The sequence below is a fragment of the Hyaena hyaena genome, unplaced genomic scaffold (genome assembly GCF_003009895.1).
Source record: "Hyaena hyaena isolate Hyena2069 unplaced genomic scaffold, ASM300989v1 scaffold_973, whole genome shotgun sequence".
Classification (NCBI taxonomy): domain Eukaryota; kingdom Metazoa; phylum Chordata; class Mammalia; order Carnivora; family Hyaenidae; genus Hyaena; species Hyaena hyaena.
Window position 1 is genome coordinate 136,686 of NW_024081601.1, and position 14,103 is coordinate 150,788.

The 14,103-nt window shown below is 34.5% G+C and overlaps 1 long non-coding RNA gene across 1 annotated transcript in view; it reads right to left on the minus strand.

Moving 5' to 3' along the window:
* Positions 1 to 1,268: 1,268 nt before the first annotated feature.
* The window catches only part of LOC120223210, a 104,563-nt gene continuing 91,728 nt past the window's right edge, over positions 1,269 to 14,103 (minus strand). The window contains exon 4 of the long non-coding RNA XR_005526234.1: positions 1,269 to 1,546. This is a non-coding gene — a long non-coding RNA (uncharacterized LOC120223210). The remainder of the gene's footprint in view (positions 1,547 to 14,103) is intronic.

A 14,103-nucleotide genomic window follows, 5' to 3' on the forward strand; every position in this document is an offset into this window, starting at 1 on the left:
TTATTGTTAAACAGATTCATCGCCTGCATTACTATGGCCTTATTCAAGGGATGCCTTTGTACAAAATTTTGCAGTTTCCCACATTTTACACATCTCCCTAATCTCATTTGGAGTGAGGGATTCCTCTGCCTTTTTATACTCCTCCTCTGCAGACAAGATCTCCTCCATAATCTCTTGCTGTTGTTCACAATACAAGAGCTGGATGCAACAGTCAGATTCAAGTTGTGGGCACTTTCCAACATTCTGAAAAATCACTGATTTCTGCCAAACAGCATGACCTGAGACTGAGCACCTGAACATGAGAGATGATCACCCACAATCTTGCAGCAAGAAAGACAGATAACCATTGGCTCAGTTTGATCATGTGACATTTGGTGTTATATACTACTAATATTGCAAGACTTTGCTTGTTTATCAAGTTAAAATGCTCATCTTGTGGAACACGTGAAGCACAAGTTACCTGCAATCCAAGGTTTGGATGGTGGTGATCGTATTATTGGGAAGAGATCATATGGCACTCATCTGCATATTCCATCCAAGGATTTACCATGATATCTCTCAATACAGTTGGTTCTTCTTTCTTTCTCCCTGGATATTATTTAGTTGTTTAATTGGTATTATTTAACAATCACCTAAAAAGATCTTTCATCTGGGTCTTTTAATATGTTTGTTGTTGTTGTGTTGTTGTTGTTGTTTGAGTATAGTTGACACAACTAATGGCACACATTGGTTTCTGGTATACAACATAATGATTCAAATTCTCTATATGTTATGCTATGACCACCACAAATGTAGCTATTATCTGTCACCATACAATGCTCTTTCAATATCACTGACCATATCCATACGCTGTGCCCATTATTCCTGTGACTTATTAATTCCATAAATGGAACCATGTATCTCCCACGCCCCTTCATCCTTTTTACCCATCCCTCATCCCTTTCCTTCTGGCCAACTATCAGTTTTTTCTCTGTATTTATAAGTCTGATTCTGCTTTTTGTTCATTTGTTTGTTTACTTTTTTGTTTTAGATTCCACATATGAGTGAAATCACATGGCACTGAACTTTCTCAGTCTGACTTATTTCACTTAACATAATACCCTCTGGGTCCATCCATGTTTCTGCAAATGGCAAAAACCTCATCTCTTTTATGGTTGTCTCATATTTCCCTTCTGTATCTTGGCTACTGTAAATAATGCTGCAGTAAACATAAGGGTGAATACAGTTTGCTTTTAATAGGTTTTCATTAAAGTATTCAAATTATATGCTCTAGCAAGGAAGGACAGCAGGTAGCATCCTCTTCATATACTTATATAAAGGTCAGCAGGTGAATCTGACTTCAAGAAATTAATCATGATCCTTTAATTCTGTTGGCACATATAGAATATTTGTGAATCAATTAATTTCATATTTCAATTTCAAAAGGCTCAAGATTCTGACATAGGGCAACTTTCCTGATGTTTGGCATGTTTTTCATTCTCAATACACACTTGTTCTCAGCAGGATGCCAACAGTGTATCGTGGAAAACTGCTTTATTTTCAAAGGCTGTAATAGACATAAAATGAATTTTGAAAACTCAGATATATGCATACTCGGCAGCAACAATTATGCCTACAATCATAAATATATCAAATGCTTCATTTGTTCTTGTGTTGTTTCAAAGATTACTTTTCAAATGTTCTCATAGAGCACTCTTTCAACTTTGTCATGAGTCCTAAAAATAGCAATTACTTACATAAATAGATAGCATTCTCTATGAGGTTTGGTTGTTTCTGGGTTATAGATCTTCTTTTCTCTTTCTTTAAAAGGCAGTTAGGGGCCTAGACAAAAGTTGTAGACCATGCCTCTCTCTCTCTCTCTCTATATATATATATATATACATATACATATATATACACACACATACAAATAAAACTATTTATATATTTATGTATTACTATATATACACATTAATATAATATATATTAGTATGCATATGGACATATTTTGAATAAATTAATGAATAAAACTATACGTTTTCCTTCATTAAGCATCCACCATGATATGTCAGTGTTTTGCACTGGAGATTCAACAGTGAACAAGCAGGTAAAAATCTCTACCTTCTTGATGTTATATTCTTAATGAGAAGCTAGAAAATGAAAATGATAAAAAAACATTTTAGGTGCAGATATTTCAGGTAGTATACAGCTCTAAGGAGAAAATTATGAAGCAAAGAAGTCAGGATATGTAGACAGTAAATTTTAGAGATGGTATTAGAAACTCACTGAGAAGTAGTCAATTTTAGTATTTACATATATACAGTTTCCTTTTTTAAAAAAATATTTTTTCTAGTATCAGGAGTAATTTAGGTTGATTCTCTTTTTAAAAATTCAAACAATGTGGACATGTATAACATAAAACTGAAAAATGTGTAACATGACATATATAACATAAAACTAAAAATTCTTTAATTCAGATCATGTATGAATATATGTGTGTACCACAACTCTCCACATAGGATGACCTTTATATACTGCTCAGTAACTTTCTTTCCTCCTTCCTCAATACGGTTTATACAGATTCCCATCAATTTTACTTAACTGGCCAGATGATTTTAATAGAAACTGAAGCAAGCCTTGGAAGCACAGCTTTAAACTAAGAAGCTACTTTGGTGGTACTAAATGAGAATCAACAATTCACATATACATCTTTAAAAGGCATTTTGGGGTGCTTAAGTGGCTCATTCGGTGAAGTATCTAACTCTTGATTTCAGCTCAGGTCATGATCTCATAGCTTGTGAGATTGATCCCCAAATTGGGCTCTATGCTAACAGTGCAAAGCCTGCTTGGGATTCTTTCTCTCTCTCTCTCTCTGCCCCTCCCACGTTCTCTCTCTCTCTCTCTCAAAATAAATAAATACACATTTATTTATTTATAAATAAATAAATAGCATTTTGAGTTCATGAGAGATTAACACTTTAGCGCAAATCCTTTCATCTATGAAATGTGATTTTAGCTTGTCTGTCTTTACAAAGTTCCTAAATAATATATTTACTTTGGATGACGGATTATGGAAAACTTGTTCATACATCTAAAGGTTGACATGTTAAATCACACATTTTCATCTTTCAGAAATAAACTAAGTTTTGGGCACCTGGGTGGCTCAGTCAGTTAATCGTCTGACTTTGGCTCAGGTCATGATCTTATGGTTCATGGGTTCAAGCCCCGTGTCGGGCTCTGTGCTTAGAGCTGGCTCAGAGCCTGGAGCCTGTCTTTGGATTCTGTATCTCCCTCTCTCTCTGACCCTCTCCTGCTCACGCTGTCTCTATCTCTCTCTCAAAAATAAACATTAAAATTTTTTTAAAAAAGAAATTAACTAAGTTTGAAATCTTTCTATGATATATAACATAATGTCTTGTTTCTTATGACAAATGCTCTCATCCTCATTTTTAAGGTAAGCCTACATTTTCCAAAGTGTAACTACTGATGAATCCTATATCAAAAAGTTTAATTAGGAACTAATATATTCAAAGAGAAATGATCAAGTTATCTCTATGAATAAGCATGTTGAGTATAATTTTTGTGATCAACTCTAATGATTTGTTTGTTGAAATCAAATAATTATACCTTTAATAGAATCATTAATGTCAGTAAATGGTCATTTTTGTTTCAGTATGATGAGAACTGGATTCTTTGGCAATGATTCAGGTATATTAACATGTTCCCATTAAGAGTGAGGTAAACAAGGCACATTGTCTCATAGCAGCTAACAAATTGTTCCTTACAATCAAGGTAAGTACTACAGGACCATAATAATTACTTCCTCCTTAGTTCTTTCCTGCTGTTAAAATGATTCTGTTCCTTTTTTCTGAGTAATTGGTTTGGCAATTCTATTTGACATCTTATAATTGAAGTCCTGAGGTGCATGATTCACATCTTTGGTTGAGCCTTGTCCTTCTGCAAATAGGTATCTCTCTAACAATAGGTAAAGATGGGCTTTGTGGAACTTGTAAGTCCATTTAGAGCTATTTTAAAAATTGAAGCAGGCATTGTAAAGGTGCTTTTACTTAGCAGAGTAAATAAATTATTAGAAAAACTTGAGTCCTTGAAAAGTTTTCTTCGATGAGACATGGAAAAGCAACTAAAAAAAAAAAAACAAAAACTAGAAGCAATTTTTATCTTTATTTATGCCCTGCCATATTGATCCAAAATAGATTTTGATCCAAATATTATGGATATAAGAATTTTATTTTAAACATAGCAACAGAGGGCCACCTGAGTGGCTCAGTTGGTTAAGAGTCCAATTTCGGTTCAGATCATGATCTTGCAGGTCATGAGTTTGAGCCCTGCATCAGGCTCTGTGATGTCAGCGCAGAGCCCTCTTTGGATCCTCTGTCATCCTTTCTCTATGGCCCTCCCATACTCATTCTCTATCTCTGTCTTAAAATAAAGAAATTAACTTTAAAAAATAGCAACAAATGTTTATTAATATTATTCTAAAATAAAGTTTAATTGCACAAAAATAGAAATAAATGGCAAGGTTGGCAGAAAATAAGTTCCAGAAAAAAGAGATTGTAAGGCTGTTAAATTGTTCATTTTTCTTCCATTTTGATCTTACTATCTTATATGTAAATGATACAGCATTTTGATGGTGGAACATTTATTTAAATAATAAAAATAAAATATTTTCAGTAATAACTAGTTCTAAAATAAATAAGTTTTGTGCATGAAAAAATTATTACTATTTTTATAGTGTCTCTTCCTTGCCTTCAATAGTTTTTATTAGAAATAATTTGTGATTGGTAATAATGGTAAATCTCATTTATGATATTAACTACAGTGAAGGTGGCTAATCTTTTTTTCTAAATCTACTAAAGCATTTTTGTCTTATTTTAATTAACATAATCAATATTCAGTGATATCCCCACAATTTCTATATTCAAAAAGAGTGGATAACCTTCTGGTTGGAAGTTGAAGATTAAGGAATTTACCTATAATCTACTATTGCATAGTAAACAACTGTTTTTACTTCGTTGACATATTTATTGAGGTGATTTCTGAGGGAAATTAATGGAGAAGGGGTTAAATAAAGCCCCACAATCCAGCCACTTTTCATTATATTATCTCTTCAAGTCTCAGGGCTACTGATCACTGAGTAGCCTAGTGCTACCAATTACTGTTGGGCAGTTTGCTAGATGCTGAGGAAACATAAAATAAAGGAGACTGATCATTGATCTTCAAACACCATAACCATGTGTGTAGGGTGTTGGTGAGAGTCGGTATGTAAGCAAATCATTTCATTAAAATGTAATAAGTGCTAAAAAGAGGAGTGCTAAATTCAAAATGGTGATTCAAGAAAGCCTTATGAATGAGAGGGTGCTTTGACTGAATCCCAAAGGGGATTTCAAAGAATATTTGAAAAGATATCCCAAGTAAAAGAAAAAAGCACAGGCACATGTATAGATACAAAAGTATGGTCTGTGTAAAGAAACAAAGTAATTCTGCAAACTTTATATTATCAGATTGCAGAAGAGATAAGAAGAAATGTCTAGAGCTGTTGATGTAAGGTAGGGGCCAGCTTATATGAGGTCTTACATGACAAACTAAATGATAATAAGGTTATTCTGGGAAGCAAGATATTTTGGAAGTCTTAACCTGGAGTATGATGGTCTGATGTCTAATTTACATGGATGACCATACTGACAGAAGGCATTTGCACATTCCACTAAAGCAAGCTGGAGAAGAGTAAAAAGGAGGAATTCAGGGTACCAAAGTGTCAGGGATAAAATTTGACTTGGAGAGATTTTCCTGGTAAAGTGATCAAAAAGGTGCTGTTGGTATGGAGAAAAATTGGGGGAATTCAGTGCAGCAGAGAGGAAGTGAATTATGCAGATTCACTGTTAGGTTCCTGTGGGATCAACCAAGTGAATTTTTCCAGTGGGAAAGAAATTTCCAACTAAGAGCAGACTTCCTGCCTGGTAACTTACCCTTGAGATTTATCAGTAAATAGGAGAAAAATAAACACTTTGTGAATGTGAGACAGAGCAGGGCCTGAACTTGGATCCTCTCAGTCTTGACTGCAAAATCCAGTGCCCTTTGGCTGCCTAAGAAAAAGAGAAAAAAATGCTAAAACCCTGTTTCTTGAGTAGTGTTATCTTTATTTTTTCTTTCATAGTTTATTATCAAGTTGGTTTCCATATAACACCCAGTGCTCATCCCAAGAAGTGCCGTCCTCCATGCCCATCACCCCGCTTCACCTCTCCCCCACCTCATCAGCCCTCAGTTTGTTTTCAGTTTTTCATGGTTTGCCTCCCTCCCTCTCCCAAACTATTTTTCCCCTTCTCCTCCCTCATGGTCCTCCATTAAGTTCCTCCTAATACACCTATAAGTGAAAATATATGGTATCTGTCTTTCTCTGCCTGACTTATTTTGCTCAGCATAACACCCTCCAGTTCCATCCATGTTGCTACACATGGCCAAATTTCATTCTCTCCCATCGCCATGTAGTATTCCATTGTATAGACAAACCACATCTTCTTGATCTATGTGTCAGTTCATGGACACTTAGGCTCTTTCCATATTTTGGCTATTGTTGAAAGTGCTGCTATGAACACTGGGGTGCATGTGCTTCTATGCATCAGCATTTCTGTCCCTTGGGTAAATTCCTAGCAGTGCTATTGCTGGGTCATAGGGGAGTTCTATTGTTAATTTTTTGAGGAATCTCCACACTGTTTTCCAGAGGGGCTGCACCAGTTTACATTCCCACCAACAGTGTAGGAGGGTGCCCGTTTCTCCACATCCTCGCCAGCATCTAGAGTCTCCTGATTTGTTCATTTTAGCCACTCTGACCAGAGTGAGGTGGTAGCTCAGTGTGGTTTTACTTTACAGGCATTCGGAAGAATACTTACTGAAAGGAGGATGCTTACTACAAAAACTCGCAAAGACCAGGCCAAACCAGTGTGGACCCAGTGTGGACTGGACCCAGATGGACTCCAGTGCTGAATTTTCAGGACTTTTTCTCTCATTATAATACTAAAAATCATGCTCAGGGGTGGAGATTTAACATTCTCATGAGAAACATGACAGTTGAAGAAGTATTCTTTTAAGTGCACAAGTGCTAATACATCCCCACATCTACAGTCTTAGATATCACCCTTTTCCATCCTCACTTTCTTTAAAAAATAAACTCTTCTTGACCTCTATCTCTTCGGGAAGTCATTCTAAGGACTGTTTTGTTTGTGCTGCCCCCGTCAGGCTCCAGCATTAAATCCCAATAAAGCCTTGTCTGAAACTCCTGTCTGACCTCTTGTCAATTTCTATCAGAGTGCCCAAGGGCCCAGTTCAATATCAAGGGATGGTATCAGCCAGAACAAATGTTAAAATAAAGAAAAATATGGACAAGAGTAGACATTTAAGGGATAAACCATTTTTTTGGGATTGTAGGTCAACACACAAAAGCCTATAAAAGAACCTGAGAAGAAATACAACATCCTGAAAAGTAATTTTATCTGGATTTTTTGAGGTAAAGACTCTGAGCTTCAGAAAAATGCAAATTGCCTAAAATCTTGTTTTGTCTGAGTGAAGATCTGATCTCTAGCATTTTTGACTCCAAACATGTTTCTGAAATATTGTGAAATCACCATGCCAAGTATAATGTTCTTAGAGTAAAAATTATGTCTTCTACAAAATATCCCTATAAGGTGAACACATATATGCTTTAAAGAAACATTTTATTCTATAAAGGCTATAATAAATTAAGATAAGTGTCCTTTCCTATAATTTTAACCATATGTATCCATTAGTTATGCTGCTTTTTTGGTAATTTTTTTCATATTAGCATTTTGATATTTGATATTGATAGTATAGTTTAAAAATTTGCCATATGCAAAAACATTTAATTAAATGATCAAATATAAATTTACTTATATGTATTATTATACTATATAATATATTTAACATATAATATATATAAGATAATACATTGGAATATCAATTATTAATTATAACATTAATTAATAATTTAATGAGTTTTTATTCCAAAACATAAGCTTTTATTACAATATTATACAAAATTTTAGGCCTCTGTAGGGAAGGTATGGAATAGTTGGAGATAGAATTGGAGAAATAATTTAAGAATACCTTTTAAACTTACAAAGCATGCTATAGAATTTGAACTTTATTCTAGGAGTGGTAGAAATCCATGGACATTTTTAATTGGATTAATGTAATGTTCACATTTTGTTTAAGAAAGATAATTGAAACTATACTTTGAAAACAGATTCAAAGAGGCATTGTATTCTTCTCAATATTGACAACTTCATAGGATCTTTCTCCGCTGAAAAGGTCTGTATTTCTGAAAGTAACTGTTCACCATCCGAATGTCCAATTACTTCTACTTCCAAATTTGTTGTAATAGAAAATGACTTTGAAATTTTTTGATGAGGCCAGAATGTAGAGGAAATCTACTGTTATAGCCAAGAAAGTTTTATGGTAGAGTCATTCCATTTATTTTCAAAATCAGATTTGAGGGCTAAAACCAATTAAATTTTTTATGACATCTATAATAAATGCAGAATCTGATTTTGTCTAGAGCAGTAAGTAGAAAGGGACAAAATCAGGTTGAATTCCAAAATTCTGGAACTAATAATGAAGTATAATATACAAGTAATCAGGCAAACTGAGTAAAAGTAATGACCAAATGAAATATCCTAATAATGCTTAGAACAGATTTAAAAAAAATAACATATAAAGTTTTACTGTATAATAATCTCGCTACAAAGAACAGAAAAAAAGCTCCAGACTTTATTCTCATTATGTATATTGTTTTTTCTGAAATGACAGGGCTTGGATTTTATATTAGAATAAGCTACAGTGTATGGATTTTTAAAAATCAATTTAGGAAGAGGTAAAAAGCTTTCAATATGTCTAAAGACTACTTTGTAGCTCAAGGGGGAAGGCCTAAAGTCAATAGGATTATATATAAAAGAATACTGGTTAAGGAGGCAAGTTATGAATCATGAAAGTAGAAGACAATAAGGATTCAGCACATATAATGTAAAATAAGGTTTTATATACATGAATTTCAGCCAAATGAAAGCAAAAGTAATAAACTCTGCTTGTATAAGTATTACAATTAGAGACAATTAATTGATTTGTATATATTTAACCAGGAGTATGGCCTCTTTAGTCTATTTATAGAAAAATTGTGGAGATAAGAAAGTATGCAACATAGGAGCAACTATGAAGATTTACCATGCCATCCATAGCAATACACAATGGAAAAATATGACTAGTAAATGTATCTCAGGCCATTGTGAGATATGGTCTCATTTCTATTCTACATGAATAAACTTTTCCATTCCAATTAGAAATTTTCCACTTTAATCAATATTTAATTTTCTTTCTCTCATATTTTCTAAAGCATAGGGATTTTCTCTCTGCTCTTCATTTAGAATTGAAATTGAAGAATTTAGAATTGAAAAGCATTGGAATGCTTTTCCCGCTGAGTAAGCAAAATGTATAGATCTGGACAGTCACTAAGCAGGAGCAGACATCCCTCACATTAAACACTGAGGACTAATGGGCACATTCCTTTAACTGTTTTTATTATTACTGTCTTATTTATGTGAGTTGATGAAGAGAACAACAACTTAGGAGATCATTTCTGTAATTTTCCAAATAGCTAAAGATGAGACCATGAGAAAATATTTCACCTTATTTGGTGATTCTTATCTGTTTGTGTAATATGACTTAGATTTCTTTGTGTCTGAAAAGAACTTTTGTAACTCTGAGGACAGTTTTCATTGTGCCATTGTCTCTAATTGTTTTTTAAAGTGTTTTGTATCTTAGGGTAATTGTTATGATAGATTTAAATAACAGCCAGGTCCCTTTTTCTGTGTGCATATATTGTTGTTTATTTTCCATTTTAATTATAGTTACCCAGAATCATAAAAAGCACATTAATAAAGTAATACACAGAGTTTTTAAATTACAAAATCTGGAAACTCAAATAGGACTTATGAGACATTGTGACCTCTTTTTGACAAATGAAAGCAAGCTCTTTTAATGCTCTAATTTTCTAGACTGTTCCCCGTGCCTACCAAAAAAGGGGAAAGACCTGAGGAGGTGAAAAAATATATAGTTTTGAAAACTGTTAATAAAAATGGAGACTCTCTAGATATAGGATAAGAAAGACAAAGGGATAAATTTATCTTAGGAGGAAGCTCTAGTTTCCATTTCACATTAGTCTTAATATAATTTACAACAGCATCTACCCTATTGTATAGCTAGCTGCCAAGGAATGTTATATTTACTAAATGTTATATTTACTAAAATGTGGGGCACCTGGGTGGCTCAGTGGGTTAAGCGTCCGACTTTGGCTCAGGTCATGATCTCATGGTTTGTGGGTTCGAGCCCTGCATCAGGCTCTGTGCTGACAAGCACAGATTATATATATATATATATATATATATATATATATAAGCACAGATTATATATATATATATATATTTATATATTTAGCAAATATATAATTTGCTAAAATGTTCAAATTAAATTATTGGGAGGGCTTCCCAATGAAAATGCATTTATGAATTTTATGGTGCAGGAAATTAAGTCATCTTTGCACTCAACTCTTCAAAGGATCTGGTGAGGAAGGAGAACTTGAAGTGACCCATCTCCTGAAAGATTTTCTATGGGTAAAGAGAGGAAAGGAAGGCATCCTGTATTGGAAAGCAGAGTATTGTATTAGAGTAAAGTAGAGTTGGAAAGGAAAGAGTATTTTATGGGCAAACGTTTGTAGAGACAGGAACTAATTAATCTAGCTGGGAGGAGAGTAGGTAATCAGTTTGACTGGCTTGGCAAATTTGGGAACTTGAAAGTTTACTCATGTAAGGGGTAGAATGGGTTGGGAAAGACTGTGAAGTAATCTGAATATACCAATATACAATATTTGCACTTTACTCTGTAGGATATATGGAGACATTACTCTTGGAAAAAGGAGATCGTGTCTTATTACTTTTTTAACAGCCAGGTACTTTTAAGTGTGACTTAAATTCAGGTTTGGCATGATGATTTATACAGATCCATATTCTTACTCCAATTTCTTCAGTGTAGATCCTTAATGTGGGCCATTAAAATGGTTCAAGATTTTATCGTTACTAACCAAACTAGTCTGTCCAAATATTTTTCAGAGTAAGTAGAATTTATAGGTCTATATGGTCATTAACCATTTCTGTGAATTCAAATGCTTTCTTCTAAGTTTATTCCTTTATTTTTGAGAGAGAGAGAGGGAAAAAAAACAAAAAAACAAAAAAAACACAAGCTGAGGAGGGTCAGAGAGAGAGGGAGACACAGAATGTGAAGCAGACTGGGCTTAAACCCACAAGCTGTGAGATCATGACCTGAGCCAAAGTCAGATGCTCAACTGACTGAGCCACAAAGGCACTCCAAGCTATTTGGCATGACCAAGTTTCAATTTATATTTCATGATTAGCTACTAATGTTATGCCAAGAAAACTGAAGTTTAATATATATGTATAATGTGTTTATTTCCAAAATTTCCTATATAAAGTCAAGCAACTATAATAATTTTGAGTCATAGATATATTTCCTTATTCCATCAAAATCATTAAGAACCTTGAGCAGTACTTTCCAATAGAGTTGTTATGAATATAGGCATTTCTATATCTATGCCTTCCAGTGTGATAGCCACTAGCCACACCTGGCTATTGTGCCCCAAAAATGTGGCTGGTAGAGCTAAGAAATCAAATTTTAATTTAATGTCATTTTAAACACTTTATATTTAAATAATAGCCAGCTGTGTTTAATGGCTACCATACTGGACAGAACACATCTATGACAGTAAGAAACAGTTACTGTAATCACATTTTCATAATGGTAGGAAAAAACAATTAGTATAATACTTAAGTATAATCTGAAGGGTATAATATTAGACACAAGGTGACTAAGGAACATAGAAACTCAGAAGAATTGGGGAAACATCAAAGGAAAGTTTTTAAAAGGAAAGAAAAAAGCAGTTATGTTGAAGGATGAATAGGTATTAGAGTTAAGAAGATCCACTCTTGCACTTGCAAAGAACACAAATTATAATGATTTTGGCCATACCCATTTCCAAAAATAAATTTTTCTAGTCACTGTGATTGGTATTTATGTTTCTTCCTTCCAATCTTATACTCCTGTGTACAAGAAAATAATCATCAGGAAATCCCACAGCAAAGTTTAAAGAGTATTCACCAAAATAACAAATAGTTCCTCTTTGGATACCAAAAAGTACAGGCTTGGCAATTCTGGAGTTTGGGAATCCACCTTTTCCACATGATGTTTAAATGTTTTATTGCAAGCGATATATAATTACCTACTTTTGTGTCCAAAGTTAGAAAATCATTCCTTGTTTCTTTCTGCCATGACTATACTTTAAAACAAGTCTAACTAAACATTCATAGCGGAACTAGGAAGCAGTATTAGGAAGCTGGTACCTGCTTATGACATCGAACAAGAGGCCTCTTACTTTCCTCCTTTCCTTGTTTTCACTTCCTATTATGCTACAGTTGAACCTAACCTGCAACTTGTAACTTTTGCTCAATAGGTGACCTACTCTTCACTGTCCATCCAATGGACTTGTAAGCTGACTCCAATTTCACCTCTCAGTTCAGTACTGAGCTCATATTTGCTCTGTTGCCCCTCCTGCTCCTGACTACCTGGGGTTAATGCACTTGCCCTTCCCTTTTTGTACTCTAGAAGCAAGACCTCTGTGCCTATTAGTTTGGCTAACATTCAAATGGATTTACCAGAGTCTTAAAGTGATTTTATAACTTTCAGAGTTTTTAATTTCATATGTATTCATAGATGCCATTTAGAGCACTATCCATATTTTCTGATTTTTTAAAAGGATTTGACTTTAAATTAGAAGCACACACACAAAAAACAGTGTGAGATACTGTCAAAGTATTCCTTTCTCTGTCCTTTGAAAGCACCAGATGTGCAAATTAAAGAAAGCGACCAATTCCTTGATGCTCCTCCCAGCAAGTGGGTGGGCTCTGTGACTGTTTTGACTAATAGAATATATTAGAAGTTTTTAATGCCTGTTTCTGGCTCCAGGCCTGTAGAGACTGGCAGCTTCCACTTCATGTTTCTTGGAACACTAACTCTTGGAAGTCAGCCACCATGCTATGAGAAAGCCAAAGCTGCCTCATGGAGAGGACTAGCCTGGCAGAGCTCCCAGCCAGCAGTCAGCACCAACTCGTTATTCCACGTGGGGAGCCTCCTCAACACCTAAACCTGATTTAGTTTATGAAATCTCGGATCCTGATCTTGAACCGCATGCTGTATTGGGATGAAAAGTTAGGGTTTGGAGAGGAAGTGAGTGTACTTTGCATGTGGGAGTAACATAAATAATTTTTAGACAGAAGGCTAAGTTCTTTATACTCTGCTTATTAACAGTTGTAGTCTCTACCCACTTTCTTTGCATCTGTGGGCTCTGTGACTACTTTGAAGTATGGCAGAGGTGAAACAGAAACATTAAAAGACTGAAAAGTTCTGCTTCCTGTCGCTTGGAACACAAACTCTTAGATGTTACTGGGAGAAAGCTGAAGCAAACCCTTGAAGAGATCCACATGAGGAAGATTGAGGCCCTATACCAACAGCCCCAGTTAAACTCCTAGCAATCAGCCAGCACATATTTATCAGATATGTGAGTAGATCTATCCAGTCCTATTGAGTAATCATAGCTGACAGAACACAGAGCAGAGACATACACACTGCAGAACCCACTATATATTCATCCATAAAGTCATAAGCAAAATAAAGATCACACTTCAATCCACTAAGTTTTCGTATTATTTGTTACATAGGATTAGACAATTGGGACCCCAGAGTACTCTCAGTATTGTGTTTCTGCTCCCTCCATGTAGAATTCTCTTCACACAAATCTTTGCATGATTAGTATCTGTTCAGCATTAAATACACATTCAAATGCATTCCCATCTCAGGTATCTTTATACCCTCAAACCCAACACATTGTTCTTTTATCATTTGTTTAAGTGTTTACTATCTATTCAAATCTACTGCCACCTAAATTAGAAAGAAAACAAGTTACATAAAATA